The sequence below is a fragment of the Danio aesculapii genome, chromosome 24 (assembly GCF_903798145.1).
Source record: "Danio aesculapii chromosome 24, fDanAes4.1, whole genome shotgun sequence".
NCBI classification, from domain to species: Eukaryota; Metazoa; Chordata; class Actinopteri; order Cypriniformes; family Danionidae; genus Danio; species Danio aesculapii.
In genome coordinates, this window is record NC_079458.1 from 19,186,906 (window position 1) to 19,208,538 (window position 21,633).

General features: G+C 36.3%; 1 protein-coding gene across 1 annotated transcript in view; it reads left to right on the plus strand.

Annotated features, from left to right (window-relative positions):
* The first annotated feature begins 7,851 nt into the window (after window positions 1–7,851).
* ctnnd2a (catenin (cadherin-associated protein), delta 2a) overlaps window positions 7,852–21,633 on the plus strand; it is a 644,499-nt gene continuing 630,717 nt past the window's right edge. The window contains 1 exon segment of the mRNA XM_056450831.1: window positions 7,852–8,070. The gene's annotated coding sequence lies outside the window, so the exon portion shown is untranslated.

Consider the following 21,633-nt stretch of genomic DNA (forward strand, 5'->3'; position numbering starts at 1 on the left):
AGACACATATTCATTTCGCCAGCTCAAATTCCCAGCCAAACAACAGACACAAGTGTGAAAGAAATGTACTGTAATTCTGTCAAGCAAATCTGCAACTTTCCTGCCCAGACAAGTGTGAAAAAGCAGTGTAGAAAAGCTGGTATAGGAACCAATTCCTGTAAACTCTTTCGTGAGAACCACTTATCTAAAAAATACAATAAAAAAACTCAACAATATCTAAATGACTGTGTCTGTTATAATGAAAAAATATGCATTGAAACATTTCAAAATAAATTAATTTTAGTGTTCATTTTTTTTTTCTGTGCAAATAATTACGTCTGGAAGAAAACGCATCATACTCTACAGCAGAACTTTTTGTTATGAAGGGCCAAATACCAAACTTAATTGAGAGTCAATGGGCTGAAGGTAAATATATCAAGCTGTATTACAAAGTTGCCAAGAATAATGTCCTCATTTATTTCAAAATTAATAGAAAACATGATGTTAATGATATTAACTATTTTATGTTTTTTTACATTTTGTGGTAAAGTTGTGGTGTATCCATTGAGCAACAAGATGTTCATTTAAAAAATTATTTACTACATATAGTTGAAACATTTAATCAAAGTTTTTTGTAGCTTAAAATTAAACAAACTAATGAAAATTTCCCTCTCTTCTCTGACGGGATGACCATCGTACAACTTTAGCCCGCAGGACCTAGTTTGGCCGTCTCTGGATGCTCTACAGTATTTTAAGAATTTTAAAGAAAAAATTTCAACTATTAAACAAATGTGCAGATGCTACTTCAGCATTACAGACTTTCAAGAGTTCACACTTAGCTGAGGATTGATTATAAGCTTGTTTGTCATGCTGTCCCGGGAGAGAGCCCTGAGCTCATAAGATCCTCGAGCCTGGGGCTCCCTCCCATTTGCAAGGCGTGAGGGTGAGTTTGAGCTCAGGTAGATCTCGAGAACTCCCCATGCTGTAGTAGCTAATGAACAGATAGTGATTGCTCTTAAGAGATAACTATTACTAGGTGAATGTCTATGGTGCCGATTTGGATTAGTCAATTAACTTAAGTTGCATGTTTTTTGGTGGTGGGAAGACACCGGGGAACCTGGGGGAAACCCACGTGAGCACGGGGAGAACGTGTAAACTCCGCACAGAAACATTGGCTGGCTTGGTAAGGACTAGAACCAGTGACATTATTACTGTGAAGCAACAGTGCTAACCACTAGGCCACCGTGTCACCCAAGGAGGAGGAGTAGGGGTGGATTCTTCAAAACTAAGATGGCTGTTACGTATATGGAATTTAGGGTATTTATAGTGGCTTAGGAATCATCTGATTGGTGAATAATAAATTGGATAATGCGGGACCAGCTGATAGCAATCATAAGCATGTGATCCTCTTGAAATTAGTTTATGCCTATGATTGACCATGGCTGGTTCCGCACATATCAATCAAATGAATCATAACATACTATAAATAACCTGAGTTTCTTACCTCAGTTATCTTTGTCTTGAAGAATCCCCCCTTCCACCTCTACTCCTCTTCCCTTTTCCTAGATAGGGCGGCATGGCAGCTAGTTGTTAGCACTGTTACCTCACAGCAAGAAGGTCACTGGTTCACGTTACTGTGCGGAGTTTACATGTTCTCCCCGTGCTCGCGTGGGTTTCCCTTGGTTTACTCCCACAGTCTAAAGACATGTGACATAAATGAATTGACTAAACCAAATTGGCACAGTAAATGAGCTCTTAGTCAGGCTTCTATTTATTCCTTTCACTCAGCACTTTATCTCTCCATAGCAAACCCAATAATCTGTCATAGGCCTTAACTAAACCAGGGGAGTTCTCGAGAAATACTTGAGCTCAAACTCCCCTCTTGCCCTTCAAAAAGGGAGGGAGCCCCTGGCTCTGAGGATCTTCTGAGCTCAGGGCTCTCTCTCGCCAAAAAACACGCCTTGTTATCAATCATCAGCTAAGTGTGAACTCTTGAATAAAGATTAATTGGTTAACGTTGAGGAGCTGTTTTGGTATTCTGCCACATCCACAAACATTTATCTCTGTGATTTTGACCGTTAATGGTGACGTCTGTTGAAAGAAGCAAAGTGTTCAGCAGAACAGATGACTCATTGTTATCAGCTATGGAAACTTTATATGATTTTCTTGCCAAAAGGAACACAACCTGACTGTGGACATCAGACAGAGGACTCTGAATGTGAAATATGATGTTATTAAAAGGTTAGATTTTGGTAACATCATTTTGTTAGACAGTAAGAACAGACAAAACATTGAAGATTTTTTTCTATAAAATGGCAGAATAATGCCTAAAATTAACATGTCTTTGGGGTGTGATTTAGCTCCTATTTAAAGGGCACCTATGATGAAAATCAACTTTTGTAAGCTGTTTGGACAGAATCGTGTGAAGGTATAGTGTGTCCACTGTCATATTAGAGTGAAAGAAACACAGTAAGTCTCTTTTTGAGGCCCACCACAATGTGACAGGAGTATGGTTTCCCCGCCAACCGAATTGATTAACAGACGAATATTAATATGTCTCCGTAGTAACACGTATAATCATATCCACATAACACTATGTGCACAAAGCAACTGGGATTAAAAGATCTGTTCGATCATTATCAAATGTGATCAAGAATGAGTTTTACAAGTTTAAAACGTTTTTAAAATCGTGCATGCTTGTAATAAAGACAGTAAAACTGCTACGTAATTCATCACCCCAGCCACATAGTGTCAGTACAGTTATAAAAGAAGACACTTCAATCCTGGTTTGTGAACTTAAATCAGGTTTATTTTGTACATTAACAGAATATAATGGATATTAATGTGAATCCTGTTACATTTTCCATGCAAAAACAGTGACAAGCTAATCGCACGTTTGTATGTGTGAGCAAACTTTATAAAGGCTTGAATTAACTCCACAACAAATATAACATAATTATTAGAAAAATTCTTAGTGTAGTAAAAAAAGATTTGTTTCATTCTTGTCTGTCCCTGTGCTGTTTATCTCCTACGTGAAGGCTACGGCTCTGACACGCACATGGGAACGGTGGGCGGGGAGAACCAGCTTTAATGGCATAGGCAACAAAAACAGCTACAATGCCAAAACAGCTCAAATTTCTCAGATTTAAAAAGGTATATTAAATAATCTGATGGGTATTTTGAGCTGAAACTTTACACACACATTCTGGAGACACAACAGATTTGTATTAAATCTTGAAAAAGGGTTCAAATTGGAACCCTTTAAGATTTGCAAAAGTACAGCACAAAGCTCAAACTCGTCCCACAAAAGGAGAAAGCTGATTCAGATGTCACTATGTGGAAATAGTTGCAGTACCCCACCCAAATGTCTATGAAAAGAGATGTGTACTTCAAAGTATTCAATAATGTCATGGGAATGCAAGTGTTCTACAATTGAATTTACATTTGTTTGCTGCTTTCTTCAACATTAAATTAATTGTTAACCCCTATCTATTTTTTGTATTTTTTACACATTACTGGCTGTCATGGTCACCAGCAATCCAGCCTGTGGAGATCGCTGGTAAAAACACAGATCTGCCATAATATAGACTATAAGGTCCTGTCATGCACTGCGCACACACACACCGGTTCCTAATTCTGGCTGACTGCTACTCACACAGCTAAATCTGCTCAAAGACGACTCTGGATTTGCCTGCATTTGGATCCGCACTTCCTTTGTTCAGCATCACTTCACATTACACTGGCCAAAAATAATCACCACATATTTCAAAAGAAACATTCTCATTTTATATAATATTACAGTCATCATTTTGCAATTTTAAGCACTTCCTAACTTGTATCATAACGTGTGTAATTGTTAAATTTATAGATTAAATTATTTTGCTCACACCCTAAAAGTAGCAAATTGGATTAAAGCTAATGAATGATCTGTGGGGTATTTTGCGCTGGAATCTCACGGACACATTCTAAAGACACCACAGATATATAAATAAAATATTATATATCAAAATTGGCATATTTTGAACCATTTAAGTAAAACTCTCAGATCGATTTAAAGAAAAAGTTATCAGGTGAGCAAAAACCTTTGCGGATATTATTTAATAAATCAGTGCAAATAGTTTGCACATCAAACTGATCATGTTTAAGCAGTTTTGTGTAGTTTAAAGAAACACACCAGTAATACATTTTTCATATATTTTTTTAGAGAAGCTGCTAATAGCCTGAAGGCCTAAGCCCTGTTTGTGAAAACAACCCTTTATGTTATTATTGGTACAGCTACTTGACATATCATTTTCAACTAAAAATAATGACTTTTAAACGAACTTATAAAAATGAAATACAGTTACACCATCTTCCTATAATAAAACCATGGTTCATTTATGTATGATGTGCACTGAATATTGTAATGTCAAGCCAGTTGGATTGCTGCCAGTTTTAATGTCATTCCCATGCTGACAGCCAAGGCAAATGTACTTGTCTGGAATGATTGACGTCTTTTTGTATAAGTACACCTTTCCCCTTCATTTTTTAGCTTAATTTAAGCTCTCCTGGGAACTTGGTATTGCTTCATCAAGATAATTATTTGTGAAAATCTTTTTCTGCCTATTCAGACGATTTTTGTTATTACCTAATTTCTCTTTAAACTCAACAGAAGATTATTCATTTCTTCTGAAACCAGTGATCAGTGTTGCACAATATGTCACGAAAGTATCTTTATTACTTTAATTTTTAGACCGCTTATAGGCCACAGTGACACTCGACGGCAGATGATGTTTCAGCAACAACCAAAAGATGGCGCTTTTGTAAGTGGGTATCTTTATAAATAAGTAACCTACTTGATCAAGTTCAAAATGTGTGTTCCACCAGACAAAGACATTTATAGACAGAAATTCCATGTATTTTCCATCAGTTCAGTTCAGTTCAGTTGAGTATTGGTACCTGTAGTTTTTTTTTTTTTTTGTGCAGCAAAGTTTGGCATTTGTTTCAAACAGAGAAGGGCAAAAATACATTGAAATGTATTTTAAAATAAAATACCAAATACCACAATTTTAAGTGTATCAAAATAACTACAAAATACAGCAGCCGCAATGTGTATCAAAATAAACTACTGTATTTTGAAAATACTACAAAATACTTTTTCAAGGGAGTTTAACATTTCATCGCAAACCTTCAGTATTCCATCAATCCCTTTCCCATTAAACCGAGTTAGTGAAGTAAACAATGTTTGATAACAACAGCTTTTCTCTTAGCAATTTTAAGTCAGCTTCTCAGCGCCTCATTCACCTCTACTAAAAATGAGTAGATATTCATAAAACATGTAACTTGTCTTTCTCTTTGATTTTAGTATAGATTTTGTACAAATTTCATACAGAAAATTCTGTCTTGAAAATGATCTCTTTAATCACTGTATTAATGAGATAATAAATAGCACTATATCTCTTGATTGTGAAAATTGCCACCATCTCTTAAAATTGTTACATTTTAATTTTTTTTGCAATTAAAATCTTTAATATTCTATGTAAAATTATGATTTCTGAAAACTTCTAAAATCTCCAGTTAAAATCATGTTTTTTTGCTATTGCACTCTTCAATACACAATATAAAACATAATAGCTATCTGTTTTTGCTGCCATAAAACTTGAGTGACCAGTATTTAGACTGGAGTATTATTAAATATTTTTTGTCTCATACTGATTAAGTTATTACTGACATTTAAACAGCCAATGAAGTATTATAGGAATCACCACTGTACAACTTATTTATGTTGTTTGTCTTATTATGTCTTGCTCCCGAATCTACCCCTGCTATTTTTCTGTTACTTTCTTTATATGCGATGCATAATTTCCATCCATACTCCAAGCAATGATCAACTTCATTGATATCCCTCAATTCTAGTCTGATCTCAAGCCTTGGCATAGTGTGAGAAAGCACCAATGTAGACTTTTTACAAAGTATTCTACAGTATTTTAAAAATACAAAAATACAAGACACTAAAATATTTTGATACAAAATATAAACCCATTATCACCAAACCTATCAAATACAAATTACAAAATACTATTTTGTATTAGAACTTCCTGTCGTGTTTGGGTCAAATCTGACCGATTTACAGCTTAAAACACCTGATTGCCTCAAGGCCTTATGATATTCTCCACACTATGCACTTAAACATATTAAAGTAATGATCACCTCTTTTGTTGAATTTTGAGTTTTTAATCAACTGTGTTATACCTGTGGTGTTCCCGGTCAAAAGTGACCACCATAGAAAATGAATGGGTAACCAGACTATATTCAACCATCAAACAGAAAACATCCCCAACTCACACCACCCCAACTCACTCACTCACTCACATTTTAGACTGAACAATATCTTTTGCGGGCTCACATCTCTTTCCCGATCCTCCCACGTGATTACCTCCATGACATTACATGTTCATTTTGTAATACATTTTCAGTGCCTATTTGTATTTTCAATGCAGTTATTTTATGTCTTATTTTATAAATCCATGTTAAACACTAGCTTGAGACATTCTTCACAGCTAAAGAATGTTGAATACATATTTGGTGGTGAAAAAGTGCTTTATGAGCAATTCAAGAGCATTTAAAGTGAGCGGTCAGTTTTGACCGGGAACACTAAAGTAAGGGTCAAGAGGTAAACAGGACAGGAGGGTTAAAATACGTAGACCTAATTAAAATACATGTATCAAAAATACTGTCCATCCCTGGTTACAAACAATTAAATTACACACACACACACACACACACACACACACACACACACACACACACACACACACACACACACACACACACACACACACACACACACACACACACACACACACACACACACTTACCCACATATACAGATAAAAAAGAATGTACATACAGGTTTAAAAGACATTTAAAAAGTACTTTTCATGTGTAAATCCTCGTGAATAGTCATGGTGAGTATATACCAGGGCTAGTTGTCACACCTTTTACTCACATCAAACATTCTCACTAAATCTATATTTAAATAATGCCAGTTTTTGTAAAAGCCTACCATGACGTCTTGGGAATGAAAACAATCCCATAAAGGTATATATTTAACTAAAACATGTTATAGTGTTTTTTAAAGAACAAATCCTTGTATCTGTGATTTCACACAGTAATGGTGGAAGTGTGACAAAAGACGCTGCTGAGCTCCAAAAGAATGATGTCACCTGAACTTGAAGAACCTAGCTGCGCATGCGCGGGTCCCAGTCAGCGCTTATCTTTTGTGACAAAGACAGACGTATCTACATCTACGACAAATGTGTACAAAAATACATAGAATTGGAATAATATTAAAACTTATTTCAAAACAGTGGTGTTTTAGGGATTTTGTGTCAGTTGTAGAAGTCCTTCTTTCCTTGAGCTGCTGTCATATGTTATTTGCAGGTTAAAACCTACTTATTTTCTGGATTTGTTCAATTGTGTATTATTTTATAATGACAATAGGTTAAAATTTGACTTTCTTTTGACATGCAAGATATACTTAACATTATTTGTATATTTTCAATTAAACATTCATTCCTAGTCTACATTCTATATCTATATTCTATAAATGCACCGTAATGAACACATATTTTACAAAAAGAGAAATACAGTTAAGGTATGCCTAAATTATCAATAAGCTGAAATAAACCAATGATAATTAAATGTGACGCAAAAGCAGCTTTTCGGTTTAAATCGTTTATGCAAAATAAAGAACAGGTGTGTAAAACATGCTCAATTGCTGCCAGAAGATGGTGCTCTTTGATTGAGCAGAGCTCGAGACCTGCGCGTGTGTATGTGTGTGCGTATGTGTGTTTGTGTGTGGATGAAGTCTGGATGGTTGTGCTTCAGAAACGGCAGCATCACCGCGCGCTCTGCCTCCGTTACCTCCACGCGAGCCGCAGCGATTCGCTCTTTCAGCAGCTGATGCTCGTTCCTCACTGAGTCAACAACAAGACAACAGCTATTTTCCTGTAATAACCTGACCAGGGCATGAACGTGGGATTCTTATTCAACTGAATTTCGGATTTAAAGCGGAAGAGAGGAGAGCGTTTGTTCCCTGGACATCATTTGGTGAGTCTACAATGTCATTCCATCGCACTCAGTGTTTGTTCGCGGGCTATAATGGACTCGTCCAGGTTCGCTCAGATCTGTTTGAAGATGCTTGTTATTTTGGTTAAGATTGAGGAAAGTAGCACATAATGCAATTCCAACAGTCCTGCCTCAGTGTGCTGAAAAAAATAGAAATAAAAAGAGCCTGTGCTCAGTTTAACATTAGATTTTGGCATCAGCTCATTTGGAGAGACTGACCCAAATCTGAAATGGAAGGTGGGTGAGTTGAGTGAGTGGAAGAAAAATGAGTATGTTATAGTTAAATTTTTGTTTGAAACACCATAGCAAAGCTGCTAAATGACATGTCAGGTAAATATAATTTTGCAAAAGTATTTACATTCTCCTAAATAACTTGGCCTAAATGAGATGGTCATATACTGTACTTTAAGTAACTCAGAGTTTAGGCAGAACATCCATTTTGAAAATCCTTTAAAATGCCACGAGGTCTGCTAGTACATGCCCACAAGCTCTGTTTGGTCCCTTTTCAGCAGTGTCAGACTGAATTTCAAGATGTTCCTATAACTATTGCTTTAATATAGAGAAATATACATTTATAATTAGGCGCAGGATGTTTCTGTAGACCTGAGGTGCAGGTGTAAACCTTTCATACTAATTAAAAGCCTCATTTAACCTTGGCGTCATGTTCAAGTGCTGCTTGAAGTGACGTTACGCTCTCGGTGTGCCCATATGTCAAGCCTATTGTTGTTTACAAAGACAACTGGCATTTCAGGTGTGAGTATTTTACAGAGCTGGCAATGAGGTGATGAAGTTTTTCCATTAGGAGGGAATGCTGTATCGATCTGGAGAGCTGACTGGCAGATCTTTCCACAGGGTGTCTGTCGGATCTCCTCTGTAAATAAGTCCAATGGATGAGCCGTAGATGATCAGGGACAAAGCTGGATCAAAGGCATGTGAGAATGCTGCCTCTTGCACATTTCACGCTTTCACGTGAAATTCACACTGCTTACAGCATGCTAATGGGATGAAGGACGTTTAAGCCTGCGAGATGCTGTTTATCGAATCATCTCCGCTATCTTCTTGCTGTTTGTTTGAAAGCATGCATGGAGAAAGAGATAACTGAGAGCTTTGGTTGTGTTTGCTCTTAGATTTGGCCGAATTGCTGTTAATTCTTTTCGTCTGCCTTTTCCCGGTTGTCTTCTGTGTCGTGGCAGCATGCTTGAATGCTTGAAAAGCACCATGTGTTTGGTGATGAAATAGGGAGAATGTGTGAAGTGCTTTTCACAGACACGCACTATTTTAGCAGCCAGATTTCATGCCTAGCTTCCAGGCTTCTGTTGTTGGAGGAACATCAACTTGTGGCCAGGTCATCAGGCTAGAATGCTGTTAAATGATGAGAAATTCTCGATACAAGTATTATTTTAGTTAGTCAGATGATTCAGTCAACTGAGCTGGCTTGGTGATAACTGCACTGTATGTTGGTAGTCACTGATCCGTCATGGGTTTCGCTGTGCTGATTACTAATTAGTTTAGCTGTCGAGGTCTCTGTAGGCTAATTGAGCATCTAGAAAGCCTGGCGTTTAAGAAGCTGTCATCATATTTGTTCTAGCATGATATGAATTATTCATTTCTTCGTGGGGCAGGCTGTGTTGTTAACCATGGGATGTTTCTTGGTTTACAATGAGTGGTGGTTCAGTTTTAATTTGGAAGTCTTTTTTTTTTCACTAAATGACAGGAACGGGTTAAAAAAGGGTCGGCACTTGTGTGATATGTAGAGATAATAAACATTGTCTGGTGGTGGACAATGACAAGCTAAAAAAAAAATGCTGTCACTTTTGTTGACTCATTAGGCTTGGATAAGTGAGGAAATTGAAGCCTGAAGGTACAGGTTCAACATAACACATTCTGAAGGCGACCACGGATCTTAATAAGATGATGTTGTTGCCAGGCTTCTCCATTTATGAGACTGAAACTGATGCGAGTACTAGGCATTTCTTAGAATCTGTTCAAGTTAACAAGTTTGATTGCAAAGGACTTCTGTAGTTCAGACAGCAAATATGCGTTTTGAAATTTTTGATCAAAGTGATTTTTAAAATTTGATATATTAATTGAAGGATTAAGCCCTGCTCGCACTGTAAGATTTCAGCAACAATTTTGTCATCTAAGACACATTTGGGAAATCCTAAAAGATTCCTGAAATCCTAGGCTAAAATCTGTGGTCTTTGATCTTTGGTTTGACATGTTCACAGACAGCCGCTTAATGCTCGTTGCGACCAGATTTTTCCTCCGATGAAGTTTTGGCAGTGTCAGAAAATTTCAGCACTTTCCTCAAGTGTGACAATAGCTGCGATGAGCGTCAATCCAAGAACCAATAGGAGTGCCGAATCTAATGACGCAATCCATGCGACAATTCAAATGATTGCGAGGAATTGGCAAAACAGTTTTTTTTTTCCTGGTTTTATTATTGAAACACGCCGTGTGCAAAATTGCCACTACAGATTGTTTAAGTTAGCTGTGAGGAATCATTTCAGAACGCGGGATAGTGAAAGTGTCACAGGTGCATGACGTCAAACTCCAGGGGAGTTTTCTTCCATGTTTGGCGCGTCTTCATTGTCGTTTAGTCTGACATTATGACAGCTGAGATCTTACAACGTGACATGGGAGCCATGTTTGTGCAGACTGAAATGCTACAATCGTTTAGGATTATAAAAAATCGCACAGTGTGAGCCGGCCTTTATTTAGCAGTAGATTTTCTAAGGATGAAGAACTTGAGTTGGTGTTAACCAATAAGAGACCTAGCATCATTATCATTATCTTATTAGGATCTTTGGTTGCTTGCTGAATAGTGTTATTATGAACCTGTCCCTTCTGACAGTAATGACCTTACTAATTTGAGATTAATTATTCAACAAAAGTGACAGTAATTGTTTTAAAGTTTATGATTACCCAAAATGATGGTTTATTGGTTTGTATAGATGACATAAAAAATTGGAGTCAACAGGATCTAAAATATTTTAAACTTGTCCACTTTTGACCACTTCAAGTGGTAGTTGAAAACACATTGTTGAATTGGTTTCGCACAGCCAGAAAAGACAGTGAAATACATCTACCCCATCTTTCTTCTAGTTAAGTTTCTGCAAAACCACACCAATTTATTTGTAAAATTGTTTTGCTGTAGTTTCTAGGTTAAAACCGATTTATAAAAGTTCCCCGATGTGTTCTTGGTATCAAGGAGGCGTCGATGCAGACTTGAGCGCAAAACTCACTTAAAAAGTCCCAGAAGTTGTTGCAGTTGATTGTGAATAAAGGAGGTGGGGAGTGCCACATTTTATACATCTTTAATATTAAATATATAACTTTTTTTTATCTCAGGAGTTTCCCTAAATGAGACTGTAAAAAACATTCTCAATGAAAATCTTAATAAATGCGTAAGTGCATAAAGTGTGTTTATTTGATGAAATTCATAATAAATTCTGTTATTCGTTTTGTGCAAAGTATATTTGTTAGGCTTTTGTACATGTAATATATATTCAAAAAGGGGAAACAGTAAATCATTGTATGATTGTAATATTTAAATATTTTTCCGTTAAAAATGTTTGAAGGTCATGTGACCATCAAGAAGAACGCAGCATCTTATTTCTCAGAGGACGCGTTCTGTGTTCTCGATGTCTCCCGAGTTTGTTCTTCCAAGATGACCTGGCAAGAATGATCTTCACAAGAACGCAAGTCCGTTCTCTGCATTCTTGGAATTGAGAAACAGCCAGAGTTTATTTGCAAGTCAAAAGTCATCTTTATGAAACGAGTGAATCTGTGAGTCGCCGAGTCAACAAATTTGTTCCAAGCATTGTTTCATTCATTAATAAAACACTACTACTTTGTGTTCCTTAGACTCTGAGATGCAGCAGAGTAATCTCTGTTTTTTTATGAAAAATGTTTGTTTTATTTTGTACAATAATGAGTCTAATGTAAGTTACACAATCTTCTCGTTTTGTGAAAAGTGTATTAGTTTGGTGCCGCTAGCTGAGTTTCCAACATAACATGAAGCATGTTCTTAAAGTGGCTGACTGTAGTATTGGTAACCTAGCAACCAATATTAATCAAGGAAGGCGCCATGGAGACAGCTGTGTGATGTTCTCTACATAAGAGTTTATTAGGCAAGTAAGTTTTCATCTCCCATTACTCGCAATAAGCCTTAGTCCAAAACCACCTCAAGTTAACATAAAAAATTTCACAAATTAAGAGACTTTTTAAAAACTAGATTAAATCAATACTTCATTAACGTGGGGTGATGGAAGCCCAGCGATTGTCAGGTACTGTCAGAGTCTATTTAATTAAAACACTTCTACTATGTGTAAAGACCTGTGTAAAGTACTGTCAGGTTCCTAGAGGTGTTGATTCATACAGGGTGGGTATTACTACATGATATTACTAAATATTCCTGTTGCATTATTGTTTAGCATCATGCTTAAAGTATGAGGCTGCTTTGCTGAGGTTAAGATACAGCTTTTCCACTTGTTTGGTTCCATATTTTGGCTGTTTTCTTCTCCACACTTGATAGAACGGCTGCTTTATATAGGCTTGTTTTCATGCTGTGAAGGGAAATAATTCTCTGACCAAGTGATCCTCATTTGCTGAGTCAGTGGAGTCTGTGTGTGAGTGTGTATGCGTGAGCTTGTCTTTCACCGTATTGATTTTCTTTTTTCTTTTGGAAAGGTGGAAGAAAAGGGTCTTAGAATCAAACAGCAAACAGGGAGAAGAGGGGGGTTAATCAAACGCACCTATTATTTCTCTTCCATCAGTGCTAAATCCTGCCAAACGCCCTGTCATATCATGTTCCTGAATATGCCTCAGCTGCTTTGCACACCTTGAGCGGAAAGTGTTCATCACCAAGCTGGCTATTTTTAGACTCGTATTTTTAGCTGCGTTGAAAATGAAATCAAATGCATGGTTGGGCTCCACCCAGTGACGCCTTTGATTGGCAGCTGGGTTCTGCTGAATGAAAAGATGTCTAGAAGGGATAGGAGATGACAAAGCAACAATGAAGGCTTCTGTCATAGTTTAACAGTAGATGGGTTTTGCACGTTTTATTTTTAAAATATGGGATTGAGATGTAGTCGCATGTTATTCTATTATGCTGGCATGAAGCTTTACAAATATTGTATAATAGGTGGAGTGGGGTACAATGTGCCACTTTTTACCTTGTATTTTTAGGGAATGAGATCAAACAAATATTATAATGCAGTATTGTACAGTCATTTTATTCATAATGCTATACTAAGATGAGATGGTCTTATTTTGGTATCTGCATCAAATTAAAATGACAAAAAATGTTTTTATGTGCAGAAAGGATTAAAGTGTCTGAAATAAATAAAAGTAAAATGTCGAAATATAGTTCTAGTGTGATTCATCATAACAGATATTCATGTAAAATGAAGCTCCTTATGTAGTAACGCTAAATTGTAATATATATTCAAAATGATTACTTATTTTGCTGACAAATTGGGGAAACCTAGTGGTTTAAAGCATAGTGGCAAAGTATGATGACCGTTTATTCGTATTTTGGGTAGAGCTGGTCAATATGGCCAAAATAATCATCAGACTAATCAATAAAATTATTATCTTTTGATATTAATTTAAACAAAAAAAAAAATTATTAGTAGTATTATAATTTTTATCAGTGTCGTTTTATCTCTCAGACCTATTTTTTGGCTTCATTGCGATCTTAAAGTATTTCAAGCCAACATTCTTTTTCATTATGCAATTTTGAGTGTGCCTCACACAGATAAGTGGGCTTGACAAACCACCTGTAGAAAACACACTCTTTCATATATCTAACGCTTTAATTAGCCCCTGCCCCAGTTTTGCACATTTGCACCAGATGCTTTCTTACAATCACTCCATATATCTTAAAAACATTGTGCATTTATGAAGTGTGCTTCACAAAGGTAAGTGGGTGTTACAAACCACCTGTCGAAACACTCTTCTCTCTATATGCACCAGATACTTTAAGGCAAGTAATTTCACTCTGCTGCCATCTTTGAAATGCCTCTCGGGCTGTATGCTAGGGCATTCTGTTTGAATGGGGAAACGTCAAATTCTCCAAAATTGCTTGTCAAGCTTGTGATTAATTTCATATTAGGAATCACCAATAAAATCAAACAACAACTGTCTCTTTACTTTCATTTCTAAACATTTGACTTACACAAAGTCTGCAGAAACTCACGACTGGTCTGAGCCCCTCCCCCAGAAAATTGGCTTTTGCACTAGAAGGCGGTGCTTCATTTACCATCTTGACCGTTACAGTTCTTCATATTTAAAACTATACGATTGACATGTTTTGTGCATTCCATAGTGTTTGACTATTTAACTTCTTACTCTCGCTCTTAATTTTCTAAGCACAAACTGTTCCTTTGTATAATTAGCACTTCTTGTGTGTGATGCCTAAATGTAAAAGTAAAAATGCCTGATGAGATTATGGTATATGTTATGGTGTATGAATGATCATTTTTCACTTAAGGAATTTAATGGGTGACTTGATCATGTTTAAAAATATATAGTATTCTATGTTATATATAAATAAGAGCCCATTCTAATTCATGAAAAAAGAGACTTGAAAACTGCTTCGTTTTTTGACCTGTAATATTTCTGCAGTCAGCAGTTGCTTTTTCCCAAAATGATTTACAAAAGAGGTGCAAAAGCATTTTGTCAAGGAGCCAGCAATATTCCTATTATACAGTGCCAGGTTTTGTTGACAGCTAAATTACAATAGAAAGCAAGCTACAAAAGACATGCATGTAACATGCAAAGACAATTAGGGCTAATGTGTCCCATCACATGATGTCTCTGATTTCCTGAGGTGTTATAAAGTCGCCTGAAAGGTTTGCGTTAGAAAACCTGAGCTCTGCTTTCCTCCAGTAGAGGGTGCAGTGACTGATGGATTATAGTCACGCTTCACTGCATGTAATTATCAAGGATGAAACCATTTTCGAAGTGTTTGGCTTTTTCCTCCCCTTCAGATCCCCTTGTGTCGTCCCCATTCAAATACTAAAACGCTACTTGACAGAAGGGGCATTTTGCAACCGAGCCACCAAATGATGTGGCCAGCAATCAGTGGAAAGAAATGAGAGCGGGTTTATAGTTATAGTTATTTGTTCTTGTTTGGAATGGATCACAGTGGATATGCTGGCCCAAAAAGCAAAACTAAAATGTGCCATTGCATGTGTTTTTGATAACCATGCAAATTCAGTTCTGTTTTTATAGGATCTATCTTTAAGTGATTGCACTGTGGACTCTTGTTTCTTTTTGTGTGTGTGCCACTTAACTCAAGAAGAGGATCCAAAACTTTGCAAAACGTTAGACAGAAAGGACCTTAATCGCTATTGATTCTTAATTTATTTAAAATGATTATTTATGCATGCATTGATGTTTTTAATTTGAGTATATTCATTTTAAAAACATTGTAACTGCCTGAATCTTTTGCATGCTTATGAACATGCTTGTCTTTTTCATAGCATTTTGCTGTGATATTTTAATTTAAACGTTTAATTTTTCACAAGTTTTTTCCCCATTAATTTATTATACACCGAGAGAAAAAAGTTACTCTGAGGACCTAAAAGATAAAAATGATGGATCCCTTTATATTTAGTGGCCTTAACTACTATGGACATGCATCAAAAATTAAATGCAATGTACTTACTGTGTTTACAGTGTTTTGCAGAAGACTTCTGGTGGTATACGGGTAAGGTTAGCGTCAGGTTTGGTGGTATGTGTAGGTTTAAGGGTGGGTTAAGATAAAAGGGATGGTCAACAGTGTAATTATAAATATAATTAAAAAAATTAATCACAGATGTAATTACACGCGGGTATTTAATCAATCACAAGTACAATGTAAATACTAGTATTTACACATTAAGTACAGTGTAACAAATGATTAATTTGACTGTAAGTACATATTAGTTAAGGCCAAGTGGTCTAGTGGGACCAAATAACGGAAAAAAAAACTATTAAAACTGCAAAATTTAATCAGAAATAAAGAGAAAAAAATGTGTTATATAAATAAATACATTTTTGCACCAAGTTTGACCTTTGGACCAAACCCTGATATTTAAATTTTCTTTTCTTTTTTGATTATTGCAGGCCATATTAATTAAAATAATGTTGTTATAATTTATTTTGTGGTTGTGTAGTTATATATGTATGAGTTTTGTTTGTATGTATCATTGTCAACTTTGACATTTTGACACTGCACGGAAAATAATTTAATGTAAGCAAGTTGCAATTTAAATTGTTAACTTTTTTGGTTGTGATTTAATTGAAGATATATATTTAAAAAATATATTTTATGGATATAAATTAAGATATGTATTAAATGCTTTTTTTTTTTTTTTGAGTTTCACATCAGGAGAAGGTCACCTTTGAATAATGACTTTTAGGTGCCTCAAAGGAGAATGGGCAGCCTAAGACGTGCTAGAGGGAGGGTTTGTCTCTCATGAGTGACTGGTCAAGGTGTAGAGGGGGTCACTGGGGTGTCACCTAAAACCCCTCAGCAGAGCAGTCAGCTGAAACCTGCAGCAGCCATTAGCAGTGTGGTTACTACTGTACCATGACATCCATTCAACCGTTGAGGCAAACTTCACTGAGAGCTGAGCGATGGCAGGATCTGGAGGGATGAGGGACAGAACTATTGTGACAAAAGGAAAAAACTTTTTTTACACAACATTTTAAGGGTCTGAAAGTGAAAGGTTTCAAACATGGGTTTTAAAGATCAAGTTTTTGAAGATAAATTATACCATTATTGTCTCTTTGTAAGCAATAAAAACTGGACTTTGTGAAAACTGTTATTAAAGGGAAGACTCTGTGTACAGACGGGTGAGTACTTGACATATAAAACAACGATAGCTGCCTATAAATGTGCAGATATGTCAAAGTTCCTAAAAGGTAAGCGACCATCTTTGATATGGCACCAACCTCATTTATGGCCACTCTACATATTCTAATCCCCAGAATAACGCCTTGTCCAACCACACTGCTCTTCTGAAGTAATTCACAACTTGCTATTGATGGCGAATCTCCTCCAGAAATGCAAGTGATTCTTTGTTTACAAGTTTGTGAGCTTTTGTGTAGTTGCTGCTGTCATGTGATGTGTGTTTGACAGGACGGACTGTACCTCGCATGTATTTCGTACAATGACAAAACCAGAAACCTTTTGTTTTCAGTTGTAATTAGTTCATTTAAAAGTTGATATTTCAAGCTTTGTGTGGATATATTTTTTATGTCTGTGAAGGAAGTATTCGCTGAGATTCCAGTGTGTTGTTTACCACATAAACTGTCGTAAAAGCACATGTCTGGTCCAAGCTTCTCCCCTGGAGAATCATGTCTATATCAATAATTGGCTCCTGTACTAGTAGGCAGGGCTTAATTCGCCATATTGACCGTTACACTCTATAGTCTTTTGCTGTGTCTGAAACCGGCTACTGCTCAGTAGGTACTGCATTTGAATTTAAACGTACTAATCGACCAGATAACTACATTCTATACACTATGAAAGAGAGCAGTATGAATGGAACTCAGATGTACTACATCCACCATTTTGTCAGGATCACGTGACCTACACACATGAGTTGCGTCACTTCACTCCCATTCATGAATTCTCTCGCAGTGCCTCATGGGATAGCCTAGCGTCCATACGATACGCACTTCAGAATCTCGCAGGAAGTAGTAGGTCATCTGGGTACTTCTCGCATACTGATTTTCAAATTCTATGAATTTGGACATACTACTTGGCTCGCATACTGTACTGTACTGATTTTAGCGTACTATATATTATGGAAGTATGAGATTTCAGACGCAGCCAATGGGTATGTATAGGTGCGTTTCCAAGTTGTAAGAGCAGCTGACTGTAGTATTGGTAACCATAGTAACCAACAGTAAACAAGAAGGCATAATGGAGATAGCTGATTAACAATATTTTAAGTCAAAAACCAAATGAAGTGATTTTAAAAAACTTTATTTAAAAATTTGCATCCATCACACGTTTCTCATGTGATGTCAAGATGCTGGGTGATGGAAACTGGAAGTTAGCTAATGAAAACATACAAAAATATTACATACTGTGTATATATATGTATATGTGTACATATACTTGTGTGTAAAATGAAAGGTAACTTTACCTGAAGGCGTGTATATAAGATTGTCATTAAACCTTTATAATTATGACTTGACACACATCATGAATATGAATTATATCAAAGACGATAGAATGCACAAGACATGTCATCTCATATAGTTTTGAGTGAGGAAAAGTGTAATGGTCAATATGATGAATGAAACCCCGCCTACTAGGACAGGAGCCAATCATCGATCACTATAGACTGCCATTTCTCTGGGGAGAAGCTCAGACCAGACATGTGCTTTTACTTTGTGGTCAACAAATGCACTCTCAGTGAATACTTGGTTCACAGACATAAGAAATATATCCACATAAAGCTTGACATTTTTACTTTTAAATGAACTAACTACTCTTGAAAACAAACATTTTTCTGGTTTTGTAATCTGTATGAAATGAACGTGAGGTACATTCCATCCTGTCGAACGCACATCACATGACAGCAACTACTCAAACGATCCCAAAATTGTAAACAAAGACTTCCATCAAGACCAAGTTGTGAATTACTTCAGAATAGTAGTGCAATCAGATGTTCATTAATCAGAGGATGATAATGTGTAGAACGGCCATAAATAAGGTTGGTGTTGTGATCTTGTTCCTTTCGAGTGCACATGTGCATTAACTTTGGCAACCTAAAACAATGCTGATTTTGTTTGATTCAAACGTTTAAAAACTAAACTTATGAGACAGATGTTGTTTGATTTTATTGGTGGTTCTAAATTTGCCATGTAATTGCAAGCTTGGCAAACAGTTTTGGGGAATTTGATGTTTCCCCATTCAGACAGAATCCCCGAGCATACTGCCCGAGAGGCGTATCAAAGATGGCCGCCGAATGAAATGACTTGTCTTAAATGGACTTTGATTATGTTTTATGCATGATTATGGCAACTGTCATTAAGTGTCATTCACTCAGTTGTTCATTTAAATGCATTGATGACATACTTTAAGATGTCTTTATGATAAATTGACATAGGCATGGGCTGGTATAAGATTCTGACGGTATAATAACCTTGGATAAAATATCACAGTTTCGTGGTATTGTGATCACTGCTCTAAACTATATTCTTTTTAAATATCTGCGTAAAAAACAAAAACATTTTTCTCTTTTAAACACAATATATTTTATTTAAAAAAACATTTATAATATTTTTGAACAGTAAACATGTCAGGCTAAATCATTCAAATGAATCATTGACTTGTGCTGTCTTCATTTGTTTCAAAAACATTTTTTTTTCTTTGGATATCTTTTCTGCTGGAGATACCGTTGTCCTAAAAAACCAAAAAAATAAAAAAATAAAAAAAATCGTACACATACCTTAGGAACGGTATTGCAGAAAATTTTGATGATTATAAAACCTTGACTTTTCCAAACTGCAGTATACCTTGAAAACCCTTACCGGCCCATGCCTAAATACATTACAACCTGTCAGTGTTTTTGTCATGACAACTTGACACCATGACAGCATAACTTGTCAGAAACTTGTCATAAACATGATCGTCATGAGGACATCATAACTGTGTCATGACTTTTCTAACCGTGTCATCATTTTTTTTCTTAACCTCAACTACTGTAGTACAAATTAAATTTGTCATTCAAATGTCATTAAGAGTCATTAAACATTAATGACACTGTTATGAAATTATTCGAAAGAGTATTGACACTTTAATGAGAATTCTAATGACAGATTCTCGGTGTTCTGTCGAAAAGAAGTTATAGCACAATTAAAATGACAATCATGTTTATGACAGATTTATGACTAATGTAATGTCAAGATGTCATTTCAAACAATGTCAGCTTTGCATTAAGAGTGAATGACACTTAAAGACGGCTGTCATAAGCATTCATAAAATCTTCTTCATATCCATGTAATGTTCATAAATGCGCCATGACAGTCTTATGAACACCCTTTTCAAGTGAAATGTTGCCAAACAAAACCATGTCGCTATCACTGCGTGGGACATCTGAGGCTCAGACTAAATGAATTGCAGTGTAAACATCATCAATTGGATTCTATTGGTTGTTTTCACAACCTGGCTCTTACTTATGATTACCTCAATCTCATACACAGCTCAAAGCTTCACCGCAATCAATCCCTAGAAAATCAATCCCAAGAAAAGTCTGGAAGCCACCAGGCCAAACAAGTACAGTCTCCGAATCATGCAGAGAAGAATGGTTTTCCTGAATGTGGACCACGAGTGGTTTGTGACCCGCAGTATAGTTTAAATGCATCACAACGACGGGTCCTGCTCCTTTACTTTTGTAATGGATCATGGAGGAGGAATTTGTGGCGGTGAGCAATGGACGAACAAGCAGGGCATGCAAGGTTGAATGGTTACCCTGGACCTTCATATCCGCCGAGAGGCCACGCCGGTCAGTGTTCCATGGAGAGCGGAATAACAGGAAATGTTACGGAAATTAATCTTGTTGCATATTTTGTGTGTATATGTGTGTGTCTGTGTGCTTGCATTTTATCATTATGCATTAATTGAGGCTTTTGTTACCTTTCATGAGTAATTCTTTCAATTCTGTCTGAGAAAATTGCTTTGACCTTTGCCCTTTAATTGTAGCGTTTTGTAAAACTTCAACTATGGCCTTTTAAATTTCCTAATAGCTGTATAATCTAACCTTTGCACGGAAGCGAATGCCTAAAAAGATATTGTTATTGTTGTCAAGATGTGTTATGACTGAAATTATCTGGGTTGCGGCACCGATGTGGTGAAGAGAGTGCGAGAGGGAGTGAATGTGGGCTTGTTTCGTCTCTCTTTTGTTTAAATGAGTGTGTTCAGACGGCGATAAGGAGGAGAAAGGGATCTGGTGGCGAGTCAGGTTCCTCCGCTTGGCCTCTTCTTTTCAGCGCTGGGATCGGGCTGACCTTGGAGATAATATTGAGCTTTATCCCTGTTTGTCATGGGTGAGGAAAAACAGCTTATACTCTGTAAAGTCGCTGCTGACTGTAGAGACTCGATGGCCTCCCACATCGGTGACGTCCTCCACCCCTCCTTAACCGCAGGACTTGTTGATTAGCTTTGCCTTCTCACTGCTGTCTTTCAAGGGATTTCACTTGCCTTTAGTTTTACGAAATTCAGATTAATTGGCTTTAATTATTTATTTAATTATGTATCTAGCTTTTATGTTTGTCTCTGTACACATTAATATATATTCAAATCTTTATATATTCTAATGTAATAAATTATAATCTAGATTAATACATAAATGGCATATTGTCTATTTTATATTTATCTAAATAATATTATAATTAAACGCACACACACACACACTTCATTGCATTTAGTACTTTTTTTAAGGGAAGTGGCTGCAAACTATGTGGACTAAATTGCAACAAACAAAAAAAGTTGAACATTGCTAAAATGAATTTGTTTAAACTCAACTGCACCACCAC